The sequence below is a fragment of the Equus asinus genome, chromosome 17, assembly GCF_041296235.1.
Source record: "Equus asinus isolate D_3611 breed Donkey chromosome 17, EquAss-T2T_v2, whole genome shotgun sequence".
NCBI classification, from domain to species: Eukaryota; Metazoa; Chordata; class Mammalia; order Perissodactyla; family Equidae; genus Equus; species Equus asinus.
The window spans coordinates 43,461,668-43,480,020 of NC_091806.1; the positions used below are offsets into that span (position 1 = coordinate 43,461,668).

Sequence of the window (18,353 nt, forward strand, 5' to 3'; positions counted from 1 at the left end):
TAAAATGGAATCATACAATATGTACTGTTCTGCAACTATTTATTATTTTCATGGCTCCATAATATTTAATCTTGTGCATGTTGATATAGTTCTTTTAACCATTTTCCTACTGATGGGGTTTTAGGTTATTTCTCGGGTTTTCTGGCCATTGCCAACAGTGCTACCATGAACATCTTAAAATGCCTCTGCAGATGCTCATGCATGCCCTGGGCTCGTGAGGCCTGGAGGAGGAGTGAGACCTGTTTTCACAAGCTCCAGGGTTCACACCCGCTCTGGCACAGCCCATCAGCGCTCCCTCCCTCGTGCTGTCTGGGTCTGAGGTGCTTGGTCTTCTGAGGTGAGTTGAGAGTTTCTGCTGCCAAAGTCGATGACTGCCGGCATTCTCCTAATGTGCCGTGGAATTCAGGTAAAATTATTCAGTTGCTAAAACTGCTCGTCTGTACAAGAATTTAGCATAGGATGGTGCCAGACTTATTTTAACCCCAAACCAGAATGGACCCAACAAGCCTCAGAGTCCACTTCCTGGTGGTCTTTCCCCTAAGCAGCTTGAAAAACAAACTGTTCTAGGAAGGCAGTTGTGGTATTTGCAAAAACCATTGTTCAATGACAGCTTGCTTGTTGGGGCTGTTGAAATCTTCTCCCCTGGCATCGTCTGCAGGCGTTTCTAGGCCTCAGTGGAACAGGAAGTCCCCTCCTGCCCTGCCGCACAGCACAGCTTTGGCTGCTTTCTGGTTTACGTACATGCTACCTCTCTCCTTTAAGAGGCCACCAAGTGCCAGGAACACGGTATGGACCCCACTCTGGCTCTTACAGGGTCCCAGGGAGCTTTCTGTGGGGAACTGCAGGGCCCAGGATCTGCCCCAGCGGCCTGGTTCTCTCCCCTCGCAGCCTCTGGGGTGATCTGTGCACTGTCCCTCTTACTCTTCTGTTGATGTGACAACTGTGTGACCCACCAACTGTGTGTCAAAGCAAGGCCCTGCCTCTGCCCCTGCTGACCCCAAGGGTAAAGGCTCTGTGAGTTTTCTTCCAATTTATTTAACTGAGGGGTGTGAAATGTTCCAGGTGATCCCTGCGCGTGGTGACAGTTCAAACGCTGTCGGAGATATGGTGCGGTTTCTCTCTACTCCCCGCTTCCCTTCCCACAGAGGCAACTGTTGTGGCCAGTTGCTGGTTTCTTTCTAGAGAGTTCTGTGTCCATATTTCGCTACAGTGGTCCTGGTATACTGCATACCCTGGCTTGCACTTTGGGTTGTGCAGTTAACGGTATGTCTAGGAGCTCACTGCGATCTGTATTTATGGTCTGCATTGGGTTTTTCAGTGCTGTATGGCAGTCCATGTTGCATCATCCATTCCTCTTTCAGGGAGCATTTGGGTTGTTTCCAGCCATTTTTATTGTGTATAAGGCTATTCTGGGTACCTGTCTACATGTGTTTTTATGTATAAGGGCAACTCTGACTGTGTGGGAAAGTTTCCTTTCAGGGGAATTCTGGGTCCCAGTCCATGTACCTTTCTAAATATGAGGGACGCCGCCAGCTTACATATCCTTAGGGAATTTGTTCCAATTGACATTCCCTACACCTTTACCGACATTGTGTTCTTGAACTTGGTGATTTATAAATATGAGAAGTAAAAATAGCATTTCATGGTTGTTTTGATGTGTATTTCTACTAGGCTGTGTACTTACTGATTTTTCAGATCTTTATATATTAAAGAAATTAACCCTTTGTCATTTGTGTTGAAAATACTTCCCCATTTGTCGTTTGATCTTTTAAATTTTATGCTAAAACCTTACTGTTTAGAGTTTTAAATATATACATATTCATTTATCAGTGTTTCCTTTTATGGCTTTTGGATTTTATGAGTAGTTTAGAAAGGCTAATCCAGCTCAAGGTTATTTTTTTTGTTAAACTCCACGTTTTGTCCCAGTTCTTTTAAGATTTTATTTTTATTTTCTATTTGACTCTTGGATCTATCTGCACTTTGGTGTAATGAGTGTTTTAGGAATAGTTAGCCATTGTCCCTACATAATTTACTGATGAGTACGTCTGTTCACCATTGATCTGTCAATTCATGTGCTGGTTCCAACTTTAAATATCGTAGTTCTCTACTCAATACATGGTAAGGACAGCCCTACCTCATTACTTCACTCTTCCTGAATTTTCCTGGCTATTCTTCCACGTTTACTTTTCCTTCCCTGCAATGTCTTCATGCTGTTGTCTTCCTGGGCGAGAATAAGATGTGTCTTTTCATTGCTCAGGTGTGCTTAGTGGGGCTCTGTAGTACGTGGAAAGCTGTGATCAGTGATGCTGGTCTTGGTCTGTCTGCCCTGGTGTCCGGGTGTCCTACCCTGTCCCCTGGCAGCCCCCATGCCCATCTTAATGACCACCCCTGTCACAGAGCACCTTGTGTTTTTTGCTGTGCCTAATGATTACTAGCTACTGTCAAACTGACAGTGTCCAACTCAGTGGACTTGCAGATGCAATGCTCCTGAACACACTGGCCTGCTGAAAACGCCTGTGCGTTTGTGCAAACTCAGCTTAGGGAGTGAATTGGGCCTGTTCTACGTGGAGGCCGGGAGGGTTTCCTTCTCTACCTCTGCCCCTGTGTGCTGGCTCCTGTCACTGGGAGGTTGTGTACCCATGATGTCTATATGGAATCCTGTTCTGGTGGCCAGCACCTGACCCCGCGCTCGACCCCTGAACGGCCTTTTTCTCCTGTCCACAGCCAACTGGAAGTGTTTACAAAATGGGTCCAATGCTTCCCTGCCTTATCAAAGAGATTACGCAGACCAGAATTTGCCATTTCTTCAGTGACCCAAGGCCACTGTCATGAACAGGTTGTCCTGTGTGGCACAAAGTGGTTCCTTTCGGGGCTGCTGAGGCGGAGTCCATTTGTCCCCTCACTGACTGTCCTCACCGGCCCAGCCATTCTAGTTAAGAGGCTCCTGTCACTTTCTTGTGGTCAGCCTACCCGTCCTTTACCGGGCTCGTGTGTGTTGTAGTAGAGGCCGAACTGAGGGTGCCTGGAAGCGAGACAACCAAGCCTTTGCTCCAGCTGCACCCCTAGGTCGGAGGTGGCCTGCATCTCTTCGGAAGTAATGTGTGCGGGCTTGTTTTTCAATCAAACTCTTCTGCTTTCTGCTGATTTTTTCTGACTTACTATTGAAATATAGTAGGATGCTTTTCTGTTTCCTAAGACATTGTTGTGCACAAATATGATTATTTCCTCAAGGGAATTTCTTGGCAGTGATATTACTGGCTCACAGAGTGTGACCAGTGTGAAGGTTCGACTCAGGTTGCCAAGTGTCCTCCTTAAAGTGGGGCACAGCTCAACCTTTGCCAGCCAGCAACATCAGCGGCTCTCCCATCCTTTTCCTGGCTCTTTTTGTTTTTATGTTGACTGATTGGAAGGCAAAAAACAGTGTCTCCATGGTTTAGCTTGTACCTTCTGCTTCTGTGAGGCTGAATGAGCACTGTTTGTGTTTGTGGCTGATCTCTGCATCTGCTCTGTGCTTGTGCGAACTCCTCACATTGAGGACGCTTACCCTCATACGTCATAGAATGTTTTTCAAGTCTGTAGTTGGCCTTTTTAATTTACATGCGGGATCTTGCAGACAGTTTTTCATTTTGTAGTCAAGTCGATTTTTATTATCATGCTTTCGTCCTTTGGTGTTATGCTGTGTTTTCCACTGGTTCCTTTGTGGTTTTGTTTTTGACATTTAACTCTTTCATTGATCTAGAAGTTGTTTTGGTTACAGATGAGATAAGAATCTAATTTAGTTCTTTCAAAATGGCTAGTCAATTTCCCCAACACCGTTTGCTGAATAATTCTGTTTTTTCTACTGATTAGAAATACCACTTGTTAATTATTGTTAATTAAATACTTTAATATAATTGAGTCTGTTTCTGAAATTTCAAGTGTATTCCACTGATCTGTCTTTCCTCATAGTTAACCCAATGTTTTTATTATTTTAGCCTTATAATATCTGATTTGACTATATGGTAATAGAGGTCCCTGTTATCCTTTTTTAAAGTATTCAGATTTTTATTGGAATTGTATTTCTTTTATAAATATATCACACTACTAAGACTTTCTATTTAGGAACTGGCCTCCCTGTTCATTCAGGGTAGGATGATTTCCATGTCCCTCAGGCATTTTAGACCTCTCTTATGCCAGTTACGCACATTTATGAAGTTTGTTCCTGGAAATGTTATATTCTGTATATATATATGTATATATTCTGGCAATACAGCATCTCGGCTAAAAGTGTAGGCTTTCCAGTCAGATGACCCTGCTCTCATGCTGGACCCGCCTCTTACTTGTTATCTGTGTGACCATCTCTCTGCTTCAGTTTCCCCATCTGATAGAGGGGATAATCATATTATCTACTAAGAAGCAGGGTGAGGGTTAATGAAATACCATGAGCATAGTGCTTGGTGCTCTCCTGACAGCGAGCGAGCACTGTTCTCTTAGGGTTTCCAAGAAAGTGACAGTCATCTGTAATGATGACATTGTCCCTGTGATGCGTTCCACTTTTCATGCGTCTCCCTCCTGCCGTGTTGGGATTGGCTGTAATTACTAATAAGCTGTGAGCACTGTGGTCTTGTTCCCACCTGAGCCTCTAGTGGGGTCCATCACAGTGGAGGAGGAGGGGCGGGCTGGGCCCCGGGAAGGGCGCATAACCCCTAGCAGCCCGCATCAAGTCACCCAAGGGGTGACTGTCCTGCTGGTGGTCCTCAAGACCAGTTGGGTGATCTTCCAATGGACATTTTAAATTTTAATATTTATTTATTGTAACAGGTATTTGAAAATGTCTGGTTTCCCATTCGTGGTGGTAATTATAAAGTTTCCTTTTAAAGTAAATTTCTTTTTTCTGTTTTTAATTGAAATAGCATTCACAATACCATAAAATTCACACTTTTGAAGTGTCCAAATCGGTGGGATTAGGCTGTTCACAGTGTTGTGCAACCGTCACCGTTGTTCATTTCCAGAATGTTTTCATCGTCCCAAACAAGTTCACTCCCCATAGAACGATAGCCTCCCATCCCCCCTCCGTCCCCAGTCCCCTTTGTTATACTTTCTCTCTCTGAATTTGCCTGTTCTTGGTACTTCCTCTAAGTGGAATCAGACAGTGTGTATCCTTTTGTGTCCATGTTATTTCACACAGCATAATGGTTTCAAGGTTCTACCTTGTTGTGGTGTGTAACAATACTTCATTTCTTTTTATGGCTGAATAATATTTCATCGTATGTAAACCACATTTTGTTTATCCATTCATCAGTTGGATATTTGAGTTGTTTCCACTTTTTTGGCCATCATGAGTAAGGCTGCTATGAACATTTGTGTACAAGTTTTTGTGTGAACATAAGTATTCAATTCTCTTTAGTATATACTTAGCAGTGGAATTGCTGGGTCATATAATACTCTGGGTTTAACTTTTTGAGGAACCACCAAACTGTTTTCCAAAGTGGCTGCACGATGTTACATTCCCACCAGCAGTTTATGAGGGGTCCGGTTTCTCTACAATCCTCCTAACACTTGTTTATGTCTGGCCTTTTGGTTATAGCCATGCTCATGGGTGGGAGGCGGCCCCTCAGAATTTTGATTTGCATTTCTCTGATGACCAGTGACGTCAGGCATCGTTTCATGTACTTGTTGGCCGTGTGTCTGTCTGTCTTTGGACAAGTGTCCATACTGATGCCTTGCTCACTTTTTAACTGGGTGTTTGTCTTCTCATTGTTGAGTTGTAAGAGTTCTTTACTCTGGATACTAGACACTTATCAGACATATGGTCTGCAAATATCTTCTCCCATTCTGTAGGTTGTTGATTCCACTTTCTTGATAGTGTCTTTTGACATAAAATAAATTTATATTTTAAAAATGAATTGATTTAAGGAAAAAAGTATAGGACTGACTGTACTCAGATGTGGCATAAAAATCTGAAGGTGTCATGTGAATGACTAAGGTGTGGAGGGTGTCCCCTATGAGGCCACAGGCGCCTGGAGGCAGCGAAGAGGGTGAAGCTGAAAGGAGAAGCGCTGCCCGGGGTCGGCAGTGCGAGGTCAGCGGCTCCCCTGCTGGGTGCACTGCGACCGTTGTGTGTTCGATGGCTCGGAAGCGGTTTTGTTTTTAAGTCAGTAATAGATACTGGATGTATTAAAATGTCCTTCCTTCATCTTTTGGGATAAGCATCAGGTTTTTCCCTTTCATCTTCTGACGATTAACCATATTAATGGGATATTAAGCCCTCCTGTGATTTCTGAGACAAACCGCTCCCGGGCCTGGAACTTTGGTGACACAGAAATGAATGAGAAGGCCCACTCTGACTTCAGGGTCTCGTCAGGCAGGTTTGGTGTCACATTATCAGGAAAGGCAGAGACACAGTCAAGAGCAGTGGCTAAGAGGACAGCTTTGACAACTTGGTCTCTATTCCCTGCTTTTCCACTTAACAGCATGTGATTTGGGCCAAGTTTCTTAAATTCTTGAAGCCAGTTTTCCCTTGGTTTGTGTGACGCTGCAGCGAGGTGGCACGGTGCAGGCGCCCAGTGAGTGAGGGGCGCGCTCTCTCCTGTCCCTGTGGTGACAGAAACACCGCAGGCAGGTGCCCAGGCGACTCTGCAGGGATCGCACAGCCTGGAGTGTTCTGTAACACCGCCCGGGGCCGCCCCTGCTTTCTGGAGGTTCAGGGCTGCTTTGAAAACTTTGTCAATTTCTTCCTGAGTCACTGGGCTGGTCAATATCTATTTCATCGTAAGTCCATTCTTCGAAGTGATGTTTTCTAAGAAAATTGCCTTTTCATGTTTATTAGTGTAGAATATCTATTTACATTTTCATATCCTCTTTATGAATAGTTTTTTCACTTTGTTCTTATTCCTAGTTTCTCTTGCATAGACTTCCAAGAAATCTATTTTATAGGGCTTTTCAAAGAAGCAGCTTTAGATAAAATAAGCCATGCTCCCGCTTTCATTTTGTAATCCATTGACTTCTACCTTTATTTCATTAATTCTTCCCTCTGCTTTCCTGGGATTTTGTTTTGTGGCCCCTTTTCTGGAGTCCTGCAGTGCATGCTTCATTCATGTTCAGACGCGCCTACTTTGAATGGTAGAAAGGAGAGGCGAAGTGTGGTGACAGAGGCTGTGGGTGACAGCCCCCTCCAGCCCTGCTGTGCCGTCACTGCTGTGACATGGACAGGGTCCTCCGTGTTGAGGTGTGGGGCCACCCAGGAGGGTGTGGGCGTTCCTGCTGGCGCCAAGGCCCAGCAGGAGTTCAACAAAGTGAAGCAGTGAACTGCTGTTGCCTCGTCCCACGGAGTTCTGATTTCTCATGGTCCCTCCAGCAGCATCCTCCGCGCCCAGACACTGAGCTGCTCCCCACGGTCACAGGCAGACAAGATGACCTGTCCTGCCTTCATGGTGCCCTTCTCACGGGGGACAGGCCTCAGGTGGTGATTATACAAATCATGAGTTAATGCAGTTGCTGTAACAGCCACAAAGGAGTGTAGAGCAGCCTGAGAGTGACAACAGAAACCCCCAACCCCAGGGAGGGAGGGGACCTTTGGGCTCTCACTTGAAGGGCAGGAAAAACTGTAAGGAAGAGCATTCCCAGCTGAGTGAACGGTGTGAGCCAAGCCTCTGAGCTGTGAAAGGGACTGGCTGGAGCCAGGGGGAGTGCACGCTGAGGCTGGCGGGGCCCTGTGTGAGGATTCAGAATGGGACCTCTGAAGGCCCATCTGTATTTGGGAAGGGTTTGTCCTTATTTTCTATGTGCTTTGTAGTTTCAGTTCAGATATATAATTTTGCCATAGTTATTTAAGAGTATGCTTTAAAATTTCCAAGTGTTCAGAAATTTTTGTTTTAACTATTGCAGTCAATTTCTAGTTTAATGAATGATTACCTGAGGACGTGACCTGCAGAGTTTCTGCCTTTTTGAATCTGTGACTCCCTTTCTTCATTGCTTGAGGTATGATTACTTTTATAAATGTCCCGTGGCAGGTGAGAAGGTATTTCTGTCATGTTCCGCGTTCTGGACCAGCCTCTCTGGGTGGTTTTGGGTCCAGTCCAAATCCACTGTATGCTTGTGTGCGTCTGTCCTCAGCACCACCTCTGGTCCTCTCCCCTTCCCCCGGGACGCCTTGCCAGTGTTGTTAATCCACTCAGGGCCACAGGGCCCACCTGCCCCTGCACCCCCTGCGCCCCCACCCCACAACCTGGCCCTCTTGTTTGCATTTGACTGAAGTACCTGTCAGGGGGTTATTTTCAATTTTTGAACATTGGAATTATTTTTACATGTCTTCTGCTTTCTGCCCATATACGTGTGTGTATTTTACCCATTGTGATTGGCATTATTTTGCTTTTCCAGTTTCGGGTCATGTTGTGGGCATAGTTACCCATGCTGAAAGAACCCACCCGTTGTGATTGAGGCCCTCTGGGCCATTCCAGGGTGTGAGCCTGTCACTTGTGGGCCCTGGGGGCCGGTTCCAGCATTTTGTGATAAGAAATCCCGCTGTCACAAATGTCTTTGGACAAATCCCCTTTTAACCCTCAGGCTGCTTTGGGTTCACGTTCCCCACTGGCCTGGTTCTCCCTGCTCCCCGCCCTGTGCCCTCCACGTGGTTCTGAGTGGCCGGTTACACCTTCCTGTCTTCCCCACCGCCCTGCCGACACAATTTTTAAGTCTTTGCTCAGTGACTGTGTGTGTAGTGGGTCCTTGAAGCCATTTTAATGTTCACCCTTTTAGCCGGTGGCACGTTTCCCTGTGCAGGTCACCCTCTGGGTTCCCCATGGTACGGACCGTGAGGGTCTCGTCACTGACATGTTAATTCTTTGCTCATCTCACACAGGATGTTTTGACTCCCCCCATTTCTCAGCCTTTTAAGGCCAGAGCTTTGTTGCTTTGTCGTCAGGTTGGGACTAGAAGGCCGCGCACGTTTCCTCTCTCCTGCTACACTCAGTAAGTGCCTGCTCGTTGTGGTGTGTCTGGGGGCTGAAGCTGAAGGGAGGCTGTGAGGAGATGGGCTAGGAGGAGGGACAGGGGTGTGAGGGAGATGGAGGCTCTGAGCCACCCCGGTGGTCCCCAGACCGTGGCGGGTGTGTGTGAAGTGAGGCAGGCTCTGCTCACATTCCTCGGAATGAGTAGAGGACCCTGTTCTCAGCCTGACCTGATGCTCTGTGACCCTGAGCAGGTTTCAGCCTTCTCTGAACCTCAGCTTCTCATCTGGACCTTGCTGGAAAGGGGCTTCTCAGCTCCTCAGGCTGACGGGGGGGGGTCCAGGGGCCCTCTCCCCATGAGAGGCCGGGACAGGACTCCTGGATGATGACCGTAGAGCTTGTGGGGGGCGCTCCCACTTGACCCGCTGCCAGCCCAGGGAGGGCAGAGCGTGGTCTGAGAACAGTGGGTGCTACAGGCAGCGGGCTGGGAGGGTGGCCAAGGGTCCAGGGTGGGCTTCGTGTACCCCTGGGGCTCTGGTGATTTAGATTTGTCCTCCCTGGAACTCAGACTCTGGGGTGAGAGTTCGTGTGAGGAGAGAGGCTGGTGGGGGCACGGTGCTGCCGACTTCCAGTTCCCAGGAAGATTCCACAGCTGCCGATGGCGGAGAGACCCGAGGACCGCAGGTGAGGCCGGGGGCGCATCTGTGAGCCCGTGCGGCCGGGGCACAGCAGACCTGGAGGGCCATTGGCCTGTGAGCGAGGCCAGAGTGCTCAGAGTTCCCCCTAGTTCTTAGATTTCCTGTTCTGATGAAAAACTTAAGATTTTTGCCTTTAATTATAAAAGTAATCTGCATAGCGTTAAAAATTCAAGCCACGGAGAAGGTATAAAATGAAAGTAAAATCCTCTCCCCTCACCCAGCCCAGCCCTACTACACAGAGGGAGCCTCTCCGGTTTCTTAGAATCTTTCTGGAACCTTGTATACACACACACAGGCTTGTCACTGCTGACGCCGTCCTAGAACAAGCAGGATTGTAACTGGTTCAGTTTGCCTGTCTGACTTCACGCGCTCCTGCAGTGGGACGTGCAGCCCGCACAGCGGGAAACACGTGGACACGGAGCCGAGGGGACACGTGTCGTCGTCCCCCCCCCCCTCCCCCCCCCCGGCTGCACTGTGAAAGGGCGTCAGGGTGGGGAGGCTGAGCCTGGGAGGGAGGGAGGTGCGGAGCCGCCGCAGGTGTTTCTTTTACTGGATGCGGCTCATGGCCGCATCCAGGTTTTGCTTTTCACCTTTGAGTCTGTGAGAAAAGGAGCAGGAAAAAGCAAAAGGCGCTGGTGGCGGCACACCCAGCACTGCTGGGCCGGGGTTCAAGTCCCCGTGGCGTCCCTGCTTCTTTCCTGCTTCCGCTCCAGGCCCTTGCCCACCCCCCCATCAGGGGCTTCCTGGTCCCCCAGGAGAGAGGTGTCAGGGTGGGGTGCCTGGGGCCCTCTCCCAGGAGCACTCCTGCTCACCCCCGTGGGGCAGTGGGGCCAAGACAAGAGGGCAGGGTCCTGCGGGTCCTCTCAGGAGCTGCCCGTCCCCTGGGCCACATGTAGCAGGTGAATTAGCACCATCTGCCCACTCCTGTGGGAAGGGGAGGAGGAGAGCCTGGGACCTCCGAACCCCAAGGCTGAGGGGCCCTGGAGTGGCCACACTCCTCAGGGTGTGCTCCCCACCTGGCCTCTCCATCCCGGGCTCCCAGGATCAACTCACCACCACCCTCATCTCTGCCTCCGAGGACCAGGATGGCTCTTCCAGGGAGGACCGGGTGGATGAGGTCAAAGGGGAAGTGGTCTGGCTAGAGGCTAGTAGGGCCAGAGTGGCCCTGGGGGAGCAGGAAGAGAAGGACCAAAAACAGGCCCTGGTGCAGGAAATGCAAATGATGGTGGGTGGCAGGAGGGGCCAGGGTGGGCACTGCGGTCTGAGCCTGTACTCCAGGCACCTGGGACCTGGAGGGGGATCCAAGGAGACCCCCGTCCCCCGCCCGGCCCCACGGCTTGGGACCCAGCAGGAGCAGTGTGCTGTGATCTTAAGCTCCCACGCAAGCTCACAGCGGCTGCCTCCTCCTTCAGTCTCTGACATTCTCTGCTCCTCTCCCAGCTTGGGCCAGCCTCCCCATCCCTCCCACCCCCCCAGAAAGAGGTCAGAGGGTCACAATCCACTTCCTTGGCCATCATGCTGATGCTTCAGCACCTTGGAACAGGGCTGCTGGGCTCCAGCCTGACCCCATGATTCCCCAGGGGCCCCTCCCATCACTGCAATCATCTCTTCCTTTAACAGCCCGCCTCCCAGAGGGAACAGCTCACCCACTAGCCAGACGTCTCCCTCTCTTCTCACCTGGAGCTTGCTGTGGGTGGTCCTTGTAGATACGGTGGGTGATGTTGGGCACCTGGAAGCATCTCATAAAGTGGGGCAGGTTGGGTGGGAATGGGGGGTCTGAGAAGGGTAGAGATGACAAGGCAATTCTCCCTAGGCCTCATCCCCCCAGAGCTGAGGACCTGTCCCCTCGAAGAGTCTGCAGAGGGGCAGGGCACTAGTTGGCCAAGCCACCTTCAGATTCCAGGTCAAGGGCCTCCCGTCTCCCTAAGTTTAGAGCCAAGACAAGATAGTTCACCCTGGGACCCCAATGTCCAGCACAGGGCCCAGCACTGAGTAGGTGCTCAATAGGCATCTATGGAATGAAGGAAGAAATGAATGTATGAAGAAAGAAAGCAGGGCCACAGCTGCTGTGGGTCTTTAGGTGGCCCTCTGAGAATGACCTCTCCCTTCTTTAGGCCAGGAAGTCCCACATAGATCTCTGAACAAAGGAACAGCATTCTAAGTGACTTACGTCGATCTTCATTTTATCCTCCCAACAGCCCTCTGAGGTCAGGTGCAGCGTTAGCTCTATGTTGCTGAAACTGAGGTTGGGAGAGGCTAAGTGACTAACTCGAGGTCACACTAGCAGTTAAGTGGCAGGGCCAAAATCAAACCCAGGTTCACTGACTTCCATGCCTGTGTTCTTCTCAGCATGCCACACGTCCTTGAATTAGAAACCACAAGAAGGGATGGGAGAGGGAGGCTACGGCAGCAACACAGGCCTGCTGCGGGCATCCATGCCCTTGGTCCTCTCTGCGCTTCCCTTTCTCCCATCTGGGAAGGCCCTGCCCTAGTTGTGCGGGTGGGTACCAAGGAAACAGAGGACTCTACTTCTGGGCCCTACCACAAGCCTGAGGTAGATGCCAGCCCTGGGGGATCTTACCACAGGTCCTGTTTCCACCAGGCAGACCACAGGTTAAGGCAGGAGTCCATGGAGTGTGGGGGTAGGGCTCTTCTACAAATTCCAAGGGCCAAGGTGATGGATACTGCTGCCCTCACAGTACCCTTAGAGGTCCCCCAACCTGCAAGCTACCTCATGTCCTGGGCTCACATGAGGTGGAGGTGCCAGGCATTCAAGATGAGACATTGTGTGTGTTTGGGGGCTTTGGGATGCTTCTGGGAGCAGCAGGAGCTCCACAGACAGCACTCAACCACAGGCTCCACCATGGTAGGGTGATTAGGCAGCCCCCGGGTCTGTGTCTGAAGCAAAGAAACAACCATCTTCCTCTCAGCCGCTGGCCTCCAGGGATGGGCAGAAACTCAACAGGTGAAAGGAGAGCATGCCAGGTGGGGAGCAAAGCAGCAGCAAAGGCCTGGAGCTAGAAAAGCATTGAGTTCAGTTCATCAGGAGCCCGGGAGACTGGTGGGACACGAGGCTGGAAAAGGGCTGGGCTCTGATGAGCCTGCTTCTCCAGAGCATCTGCGGGGCTCAAGTGAGGAGATGCATTTGAAGAATTCTGAAAAAATGTCTGGATCACAAGTCTAACTCAACATATTTCCATTTTATTTACTTATTAACAGTAATTTATGTTTCGCTTACTCTGTGCCAGACATTGTTCTAAATTCTTTATAAATATATTAACTTACTTAATTCTCACAACAATGAGTAGGTTCTATTATTTCCATTCTCAGATAAGAAACCTGAGGTACCAAGATGACGTGACTTGCCCAAGGTCATACAGATTGTATGTCATGGAGTTGGGATTTGAACTCAGTCTGGCTCCAAAGTCTGAACCATCACACCAGGCCAAGATCTAAGGTTTTCAATATTTAAAAGTCTATCTTTCTGGGACAGGCTTTTTCCCAGCTTTCCCCAGTTTTGGTTTTATGCTAAGTGGGAGTCATATGTATTTCTTTCAATCTTACAAGACAGTAATTATTTCTACCCAGCTTCACAGAAGAGAAGAGTTAGGCCGGGAGAGAGTAAATTCTGAGTTGGGTTTCAGACCTAGATTTTGTCTTAAGGATCCTCTTCGAGTATTTCTCTTTCCAACAACCCCCCCACCCCCACCCCACCCATCGCTGGACTAGGCCTGATGGCTACAATGGGAGAGGCAAAGCGGGACGGGTTGGGGGTCCGAGGCTCTGGGACGCACTGATCCTGGTCAGTCTCATCTCCCCCGCTGTAGCTGGAGCCACCTGGGACGTCCCGGGCCGCCCGCTCCCGGGTTGCGCCCTCTACATCCTGGCCGCACCTGAAGCCCCGCCGCGGGACCGTCTGCCTCGCGCACCCGTCGCCAGCCCGCTCGCTCGCTCTGCACCCTAACTCTGTGCTTAAACAGAGATGTCCACCTCGAATGAGAAAACCGAGGTTCCAGCGGAGCACTCTGCTCCAAGGTCCCGACAAATAGCTAGGCTTCCGTCCGAGCGCTAGGCGAAGCGGCTCGCATCCTCTGCCGCGTGCCAGGCCGGCAGGGAGCCCGCTTTCCACCTCTGCGGGACCGACCGGAGCGCAGACGTCACTATCTCAACCCGCCCCTCTGAGAGGCTCGGCGCGCCCTGGACAGCTCCTGCGCCTGCGCAGACCGCGGAGGGGCGTGGCGAGGAGGACGGGGGCGTGGCCTTGGAGGAGGGCGTGAGGCGGCGCGGGGCAGTGACGCAATGCGCCCCTAGTGGCCGGTGTCGCCCTCACTGTGTACCCTCGGGATTCGGTTTCCATGGTTACGGCGGCGCGAGGCAGAGTCCCAGGTAAGATCCCCGTAGAACTGAAAGGTGACACCTGAGGGACTGGAGCCAACGGGGCTCGGGAGAACGGAGAAGCAGGGCCGGACCCCGGGCCGGCGGGAGGCCCGGCCGGCCCCGCGCGTGTCCCTCCTGCGCGCTCTGGTCCTCTCTACCCCGCGGGTCCCGTAGGATGCTGTCCCGTCCACAAGCGCCCTTCGGCCCCAAGAACTGTCCTGGACTCCCACGCCCCTCCTCCTGTCTCCCCCAGCTGCTGACCTCACTCTTCTCCGTCCTCAAGTCGCCAACATGCAGCTGTTTGTCCGCGCCCGGGAGCTGCACACTCTTGAAGTGACCAGCCTGGAGACAGTTGCCCAGATCAAGGTGAAGATAAGAGTGTATCCCTGAGGGTCCGTAACCCACGGCCCTTTGCCTGTCCTCCTCTGGCTTCCTCGGAGAACATTCTTGACTCTTCCTTTCTTCCTTAAGCCTATGTAGCCTCCTTGGAGGGCCTCACCCCTGAAGATAAGGTGGTGCTTCCGGCGGGTTCTCCCCTACGGGATGAAGCCGCCCTGGGTCAGTGTGGGGTAGAAGCCCTGACGACCGTGGAAGTGGTTGGCCCTATGCTAGGAGGTGAGTGAGGATACAGAGGCCCCAAACTGGTGCCCAGGGACTATTCATGACTTATTTTGATTGCCCTGCACGATGTCTAACATTTTTTGTTTTAATTCACAATATCTAAAAGTCAGCTGATTTTTGTGTTAAAATTCATGGCTGGCTTTGCTTCCAAAATTGGGAAGATCTGGCGACAATGGGCCTGTGGTCCCACATACCAATAGCTGACTAGTGCCAGCCGCCTTTGGACAGTTCTGCAGTTTGCTGCAGTCCCCACTCCTTCCTGTTGCGCCTCATAACCAGTGTCAGGTACCATTTAGCATCAGGCTTGTGCTGATGTTTCTCTTATAGTAAAGAAAAGTGAACTCTCTTTTTGTACCTATGTCTCTATGAAAAGTGGGAAAACGAAAGGTGAATTGAGAGCGTCGCATGTTTCAAGAAAAGTGGGAGCGAGCGTATTTCTTTGTGGAAGTAAAGAATAGCCCTATGTGTTTAATATGTAACCAAACTTTGTCGGTGTCAAAAGAATACAACTTAAGACACCATTATGAATCAAACCATAGTAAGACTTTTGACTGGTATACAGAAAAGATGCGTGATGAAAAACTTAAGGAACTAAAAAAAGGACTAAACTTTCTCCAGCATTTATGATCGAATGCAAGTAAAATAAGTGATGCTGCTGTGAAATGCAGTTATGTAATAAGTGAAAAAATTGCCGGGGCATCAAAACCTTTTACAGATGGTGAGTTTATCAAAGACTGTCTATTGCGTGCAGCTGAAATCATGTGTTCGGAACAGAAACAAGCATTTGCAAACATAAGTCTAACTGGAAATACTGTTGCTCAGCGAGTAAAAGATATGGCTGAGAACTTACAGGACAAGTTGTGGGAAAAAGTGAAGTCATTTGTGACATTTTCTATTGCAGTTGATGAGAGCACATACATAAATAATACAAGCCAGTTAATTATATTTATCTGTGGTGTTGATGAGAATTTTGACATCACTGAAGAACTTTTGGACGTGGTACCCATGACAGACCCAACATCTGAAAATGACTTATTTTTATATGTTGAGAAAAGTCTTGAAAAGTTTAATGGTGACTGGTCAAAATTAGTGAGTGTGACCACAGACGGTGCTCCTGTGGTCTGTGAGAACACTGGACTTGTTGCAAAACTTAAGTCCAAGGTCAGAATGTTTTGCAAGGAAGCAGAACTTAAATCCATTCACTGCATTGTTCACCGGAAATTGTCTTGTACCAAAAAGTTAAAACCAGAACATGTCATGGATGTGGTGATTAACACAGTGAAGTGGATACGTTCCCGTGGCTCCAGCCACAGACAGTTCGGTGCTTTGCTTGAGGAACTGGCTGCGCGATATGGTAATCTCCTTTACTATACAAAGGTAAGGTGGCTTAGTCGTGGCATGGTGCTGAAGAGATTTTTTGAATTGATAAAAGAGATGGATTTGTTCATGTCATCCAAGGGGAAATCCCTTCCCCAGCTCACCAGCAAAGACTGGCTCAGAGACCTGGCCTTTTTGGTCGACATTACAAACCATCTAAACATTTTGAATATTTCTCTGCAAAGACATTCACAAGTAGTTACACAAATGTATGGTACAGTTTGCTCTTTCCTAGCAAAATTGAGTCTTTGGGAAACTCATTTGGCAGTAAATAATCTGGCACGCTTTCCTACACTGATGTCAGTTTCCAGAAATGAAAGTGATGGCTTAATCTACATCCTCAGAATTGTAGAGTTGAAGATTGAATTCCAAGAAAGGTTCTTTGATTTCAAACACTATGAAAATGAACTCACATTGTTTAGCTCACCTTTTTCAATTAACATTGACAGTGTTAATGAGGAATTACAAATGGAAGTTATTGAACTACAGTGTAATACGGTACTGAAAACTAAGTATGATGCCACTGGAATACCAGAATTCTACAAATACCTCAGCAAGAGTTACCCTAGGTATAGAAACCACTGTGCAAAGATTCTGTCCATGTTTGGAAGCACCTGTGTCTGTGAACAGCTGTTTTCTGTTATGAAATTGAGTAAAACTAAATTTTGCTCCCAGTTAAAGGATACAAGATTGAATTCAGTTCTGCACATTGCAACTCGAAATATGAGACCAGACATTGACATCCTGGTGCAGAAAAAAAGGTGTCAGGTTTCAGGTTCCAATTCAAGGGAGTAACAGATTATGAAATAAAATTTTAATAATTAAAGATTTCTGTTTTTTGATATGTATTTTAAAATTTTATATTTGAAATATCTAGTATTATAAACTTTGTATATTACGTGCTGGCACTGTGGTTCAATAAAAAAATAAGTTTAGGTGGGTTTTTTCTCCAGGCATTTGATTTTTCATAAACCTGGCCCATTGTACTTTTTTTTTTTTACCTACTTGGCTGACCAACAGTAGTTTGAGACTTCTGCCTAATAGAGTTAGTTACCATGACTAGTTTTTGGTTTTTTTGCTGAGGAAGATTCGCCCTGAGCTAACATCTGTTGCCCATCTTCCTCTATTTTGTATGTGAGCTGCCACCACAGCATGGTCACTTATACATGAGTGGTGTAGGTCCACGCCTGGGGACCAAACCCGGGCCACCAAAGCTGAGTGCACCAAACTTAACCAGTAGTCTGCTGGGGCTGGCCCCCATGATTAGTTTTTATGGATTTTTTACTTATCTCAAGCCAGGGAAAAACTCACTTGCTGCCTTGAGAAAAATGTGCCTGAGCTGTAGAATTTCTGTGGATGTTGGAGCCAGGTTGTGCTAGTTATCAATTTATTGCCTCTCAGCTCCAAATTCAGCCTTCATTGTCTGCTCTCCAAAAGCGGATCTGAGCCCTTTAAATATCTTTCCTCTGACAGCAGGCATGATATTAAATTTTGTCAGTAGAGGGCACTGGAGACACATTGCAGAAGAAAGGCGTTTTCTTTCCTGCTTTGCCCACTTGGCAGGCCTCTGCAGTGTAGGTGGCTTCTCTTGCGCCAGGCTCCTGCAGTGCCCAGCAGTCAGCAGCACCCAGGAGCCAGCAGCGTACCCCTTCAGGCAGTTTTGTAATGGAGTCCTTCTGCTGAGACACTTCCCCTTGAACAGCTTTCCCCATTACCCTAAAGGGCAGATTTCCAGCAAATTCTGTCAGTGTGGCACTGCAGTAATTTCTCTGCTATTCTGTAAGCCTGAACCATGTCCTAGCCAACAAGGCCTGGATTTCAGCCCTTCAGTGGGGAGCCTTTTCCTTGGGCATCTGCTCAGCCCTGGGGTAGTGGCCACTCCTTATACCTGCTATTTCTTCAGAATTCTTCTTACAAACCAGTTCCTTTTTATTTCAATCACTTGTTGTAGTTAATAATTTTTATATTAAATCACTGTTCAAATTACTGTGTGGTTTCTGTCTCCTGCTTGGATCCTGACTGATATAAGCCCTATTTCTTAGCTGTCTTGGGATTCCCCCCAAAATAAGAACATTTGGATTCTGGGCAACAAAGAGGACAGATGTCCACACACACAGGCCTTGGCCTTTCCCTGGGTCAGTGAGTCACCTAATGGAACAGATGTCCCTGGGAGCCATTACACTTGATTAGGCATACCGACTCTTATTGTGGTTATAATAGTTGGTTTTAACTGCTCACTGTTGTAGCTCAACTTTAACCTAACTTGATATCAGAAAAATATGATTGGTTGAGCCAATTCAGTAAGTATCTGTTGACAACATACCACCTGTAAGGCCCTACTCTGACTGCAAGC

General features: G+C 48.7%; 1 long non-coding RNA gene across 11 annotated transcripts in view; it reads left to right on the forward strand.

Moving 5' to 3' along the window:
- Positions 1 to 18,349, forward strand: part of LOC106833576 (uncharacterized) — a 34,005-nt gene extending 15,656 nt beyond the window's left edge. For 5 of the 11 annotated variants that reach the window (XR_011494959.1, XR_011494957.1, XR_011494962.1 and 2 more), the window contains exons 2-3: positions 1 to 14,011; positions 14,256 to 17,982. The exon at positions 1 to 14,011 is cut by the window's left edge. This is a non-coding gene — a long non-coding RNA (uncharacterized lncRNA). Of the gene's footprint in view, positions 14,012 to 14,255 lie in introns of all 11 variants that reach the window. The other 6 variants (XR_011494963.1, XR_011494965.1, XR_011494966.1 and 3 more) reach the window with 6 other exon arrangements.
- Positions 18,350 to 18,353: the final 4 nt, after the last annotated feature.